The 5,445-nt window shown below is 33.6% G+C and overlaps 1 long non-coding RNA gene across 1 annotated transcript; it reads right to left on the bottom strand.

The window, feature by feature from the left end:
- Window positions 1–2,527: 2,527 nt before the first annotated feature.
- Window positions 2,528–5,235, bottom strand: LOC133816072 (uncharacterized). Its single transcript, XR_009885001.1, has 3 exons — window positions 5,039–5,235; window positions 3,529–3,568; window positions 2,528–3,371 (listed from the first exon to the last, which is right to left on the bottom strand). It is a non-coding gene; the product is annotated as an uncharacterized LOC133816072 (long non-coding RNA).
- Between the last annotated feature and the right edge of the window lie 210 nt (window positions 5,236–5,445).

The following is a 5,445-nucleotide window of genomic DNA, read 5'->3' as shown; positions in this document are numbered from 1 at the left end:
GAGATCCCTTAACTATTCGACCTCTTTGTCGGTAGCAGCTAGAGCTATGAACTCTGCTTCCATATTGGAATGAGATATACAGGTTTGTTTCTTGGAACCCCAAGAAATTTCACCCCCCACCAAGTATAAATACCCAACCAGTGGTGGACAAGTTGTCCCCAATATTTGATATCCAGCTTGCATCTGTATATCCTTCTAAGATTGAAGGAAATTTGGAGTAGTGAAGGCTTAGTCCTTTGGTTTTCTTGAAATAACCTAGGAATCTCTCAATAGCCTTCCAATGATCCACACTTGGATTACTTGTATACCTTCTAAATTTACTTCCTGCAAATGCTATATCAGGTCTAATACATTGGGTGGTGTACATAAGACTCCCTATAGCACTTGTGTACACCGATTGAGCCACCGCTCTTTCTTCATTCTTCTCTAGTTTTACACTATGGTCGAATGGAGTATTGGCATCTTTAACCTTGAGATGGTTAAATTTCTCAATATAATGGGCTTGCCCCAACGCAAAACCCCCACTATTTTTCTTCACTTTGATACCAAGTATGGTATCAACTTCTCCAAGATCTTTCATCTTGAAGGTTGATGATAGAAACCTATTCGTTTCTTCTATCCCTTTCATGCTATCACTTAGAACAAACATGTCATCCACATATAGGCAAACAAAGATCACACATCCCTTACAAGTTTGGGAATACAAACACTTGTCTCCATTGTTATGCCTAAACCCATTAGACATGATGGCTTGATCGAATTTCTCATGTCATTGCTTAGTAGCTTGTTTCAATCCATATAAGGATTTTACAAGTCTACACACTCTATGTTCATGTCTTGGTAGGACAAACCCTTCGGGGTGTTCTATATACACATCCTCATCGAGGTCACCATTAAGGAATGTTGTCTTGACATCCATTTGATGAACATACAAATTGTGTATAGAAGCCAAAGCGACCAAAATTCTTAGAGAAGTTGTTCTTACAACAGGCGTATAAGTATCAAAATAATCAATACCCTCTTTTTGCCTAAACTCCTTAGCTACTAATCTAGCTTTAAAGGATGGATAGTGACATCAGTGTGGTATTTCCTCCTAAATACCCACTTACACCCAATTGGCTTAGACCCTAGTGGGAGGTCTACCAATTCCCAAGTATTGTTGGAAAGAATGGAATCCATTTCATCATTGATGGCTTCTTTTCAAAATGCACTATCTCTAGATTGCATGACTTCTCTATAAGTCTTAGGATCATCCTCAATGAGAAGTACAATAGGAATTTTCCTAATGACTTCCTTTCTATTTCCTTCTATCATGTAGAAAAAAATTCGTTGAGAATCGATCTCATCAAATCATAGGCTTTTCTCATTTCTAGCCCTTTGACTTCTTCTAAGTTCAATGGGTTGCTCTACATTCCTTTGAGAATCATTTTTGGATGTAGATGCTAGATAATTGTTCTCATATAACAAATTCTCCTTTAGATATATTGAAGCTTGAGAATTGTTGTCACATAACATGTTCTCAAAGAATTCAACTTCTCTAGAATCAATCACAACAGTATACTCTAAGTCTAATAGCCTATAAGCTTTGCTATTGTTGGCATAACCAACAAAAGCACACTTTATGTCTCTTGAACCTAACTTTGTTCTATTAGGTTCATTTTTCTTGCAATATGCAAGACACCCCCACACTTTGAAGTACCCTATCATTTAGAATTTGCAACAAAATAAATTATGGCAATCAAAATGTTCAAATTATTCCAAGAGTTTAAACAATCCCAAAAGTGTTACTGATCAAAACATATATCCCTTAAGGTCTTAGAAAATTATTATCCCATCTTATTTATTAGCACCCCATGCAATGATTACGTAATGGACTCTAGTCCTCCACGGTGGACTTGTCCCCTGAACTATAATAAAAAACATTCTCTGGGATGTGGTAATAGCCGAGAGTGCTCGCCATTATCTCCATTCTAGCGGTCAGACGTGGTATAGCTCGCATTACTTCCTTAATTGCCAATTCTCCTTCCACATCATGCACCATCTCCAAAGGCTCTTCTATTCTGCCGTCATCCGTCTTTACTAATACCAGCTCTAAATGACTAAAATTGTAATTTTCCAGAAAATCCCGAATTACGAACTCCATGGTGTTGAACTCCAGGTAATCTAGCTCAACGTCATTCCATGATCGATCCAATTGATGAAGAGCCTCCGAGTACATCGACAATGCTTCCTTCATAACCCAAAATTTCTCTATGGGCCATAGCAAGGCTCCCCTTTTGTTCATGATTCCCTAAATGTGATCACAAACCACCTTTGTTGTTTTTAGAACCGCTATCTGCCAATCATAGGGATCCTCTTCAAGCTGGACTTTGGGTATGGCGCGGATCTCCTTGAGTAGTTGCTTCTTAGTTGTTTTCAAAACATGAGGCATTTTACTACTGCAGTTACGAAACTATAAAATTAAGTAAAACAGAAACAAGTAATACCACATAAACAAATACTTACAGAAACAAGTAATACCACATAAACAAATACTTACGACGCAATGACGTGAGATTTTCCTGTCTTTAGCGTGTATGGGGAGGGTCTTTGGAAACATGGACGACCGTCTCTGATACCATTTGTAAAACACCCTAATCTAGTGCTTTGTAAAACATTCACATATTCATTGGTTTATAAGAGAAAAAGTCACTTATTATAAAGATTTAAGTGGGGTCTTGCTAAAACATGCAAGTCGGGCCCAATAGTTTAAAAAGAAAATATAAGTTTTCATGCAAAGTTCTAAAAACAACCAAAAGTTCAAGTCCCACTGATAAATTTAAAAATTCCCATTAAACATAACATTATTAAAAGAAAATGGCATTTAAAACTTATCGTTTCTCGTCCATATGATGCCCCCACGCCATACACACTAGGACGACAGAACTCCCCACATCACCACGCGTGCCATATAGAAACATATTTGCTACCTGGAAGGGAAAGTAAGGGGGTGAGCTAAAAGCCCAGTAAGGAAGTACAAACAACAAACAAGTAAGATACAAAAAATCACAAACACATTCATCCATCTTTATACATCATAGCATCATTGTCATAATGGCGTCAATATCATAAACATAAACATAATCACGTTAACATTAACATCATCATCATAACATCATCATAACATAAACATCATAATATCATCATAAACATTTTCCATGTGAACATGGCCCGCTAACTTGTCCATGTCACCCATTGAGGTAAACAGGATCTTTGGTCCTTGAATAAGCTCGGCGCGTCCGCCCTTGGAGTTATGTCTTCATATCATTAGTAACTCGGGTTACGTCTTCATATCCTTAGTAACCCCTTTTTGATGTGTCGCGTTCATCATGCTAACATCCATTCATAGCACACACCATTCATACAATCCAAACATATCATCATATTAAAGCATTCCATAATTCATAATGCAAAGCATCATAACACTTTCCTACAAACAATCTTACCATTCACAACATAAATAAACAAAATTCTATCTAACTTCCTTACCTCAGGTCCAAGCTAAGTAAACGACAACTTCACAACGAGCCTATACCATAATCAAAATAACCTTCCTTAGCATCTCATAAACTCTATTTTGCCCACTCATATAACTCATGTGTGCGTGGACCATGCACACATGGTGAGAGTTACTCACAACATCTAAACAATGCATATTTACACATAAGGTCATAAAAAAATAATTCACATTCTACTTATTTTGCATGCATGATCTCGCTATAAAAACTAAATGGTTGCATAATAGACATATTTTTTAACGTAAAAGTGAAATTGCATATGGCATGCATACGTGGGAACGTTGTGTAAACGTGGCATTTAAAATGATAATTCTACGCATCTTACTTCTATCGTTGTGGAAATATTATAATTGTAACATGCTTTGATTACCATTACTTATCTTAAAAATATTCCGAAAGTTGATTAATCCTCCAAAGCATTATTTTATTTTATAAAATAATTTAATCAACCATTTAAAAAATATATATTATTCCATTAATCACTTTTAATTTTCATAAAATAACAAAGACTAACAATTATGTAAAATACTTATAATTCAACATGTTTTACTTAAAAAATAACCTTATAATTCAACATGTTTTACTTAAAAAATAACCTTATAATTCAATTATCAAATTTATAAATTTAATGTGAGAAAAATTATATGTGGAATGTTATTTTTAAAGATTAAATTTAAAATAGAATAAATTCATATGTGAAAAATCCAATAATTATTTTTATAAATATTTAACTAAACTTTCAGCCATGATTAAATTTACTTAAAAATCACAAGTGAACTAAATTCAATATTTTTCTTAATTAAAATAAAGAAAAATCACATTTATTAAAATGAACCCTCATGATTATATTAAAAACACCACTTTAATTAGTTTCATAGTTTAGGGTATTGATTTATTTCAACATATATACAAAATTCCTTTTATTTTAAAACACAACTTCACATTTTTATTAAAAATTCCAGCAACTAACTATATTCTCAAAATCACCATTTTTATGTTTAAAACTCAATATTTTCTCAAAAATAAAGAAAAAAACTATAGGTAATTAATTGTGCAAAAATATCATTTCAAGGCATCTTAAAACCTTCCATTTAATTTCTTAAAACATCAAAATATTAGTAAAATTATTTAAACATCCAAATCATTATTTTCATCATATACTAACCATTTCGACACCAAAAATCAGCAAGCATAAATCATCATGAATTTCATCTTTTTCATCATGCCTCACAAAATTCATACAAAATCATGCATGTTTAATTAACAAAATTTAATTGCAAACCCTAGCATATCATTAACACCACATTTCAATAATCATCTCATTACACATATTATGAATATACAACCATAAGAATCAAACCAACACCATGAACCCATGTCCACGCCTAGATCAATTTTCCCATGCATCAATATATAAAAAAATATCCATAAATCCATGAACTAAAGAAAACATCATAGCATTAGGGTTAGAGAGTCAATACCTCTCTTGATTGTAAAATCAAGAACACAATTTGATCAACACCCAAATGATAATCACCCTTGAATACCCTAGGGTTTTTGAAACCCATGAAGAAAAAGAACATAGAAAAACTTAAGATGATGGGGAAGAGAAACCTTAGACTTAAGATAATAAGGAACCATAAGAAAACCATACCTAAGACCTTCTTATTCTTCTCCTTCTTTCTCCTTCACGCCTCTCTCTCTCTCTAAAAGTCAGCAACCCCAAGGTGTAGAATGGCTTCTTATTTTCCTCTTCCCTTTTTATTTTAATCCCCCCATAAAGCCCCAATAAAATAATACTTGGTAAGTTTCCCCTTATGATTTATCCTAATTATGTCAAAAATCAATTCTAATTTAATTTATTTTCTAATTCCCCCATAAAGGGAAT

This window comes from Humulus lupulus, chromosome 2 (genome assembly GCF_963169125.1).
Source record: "Humulus lupulus chromosome 2, drHumLupu1.1, whole genome shotgun sequence".
Lineage (NCBI taxonomy): Eukaryota > Viridiplantae > Streptophyta > Magnoliopsida > Rosales > Cannabaceae > Humulus > Humulus lupulus.
This window is presented reverse-complemented; position numbering and strand designations above follow the sequence as displayed.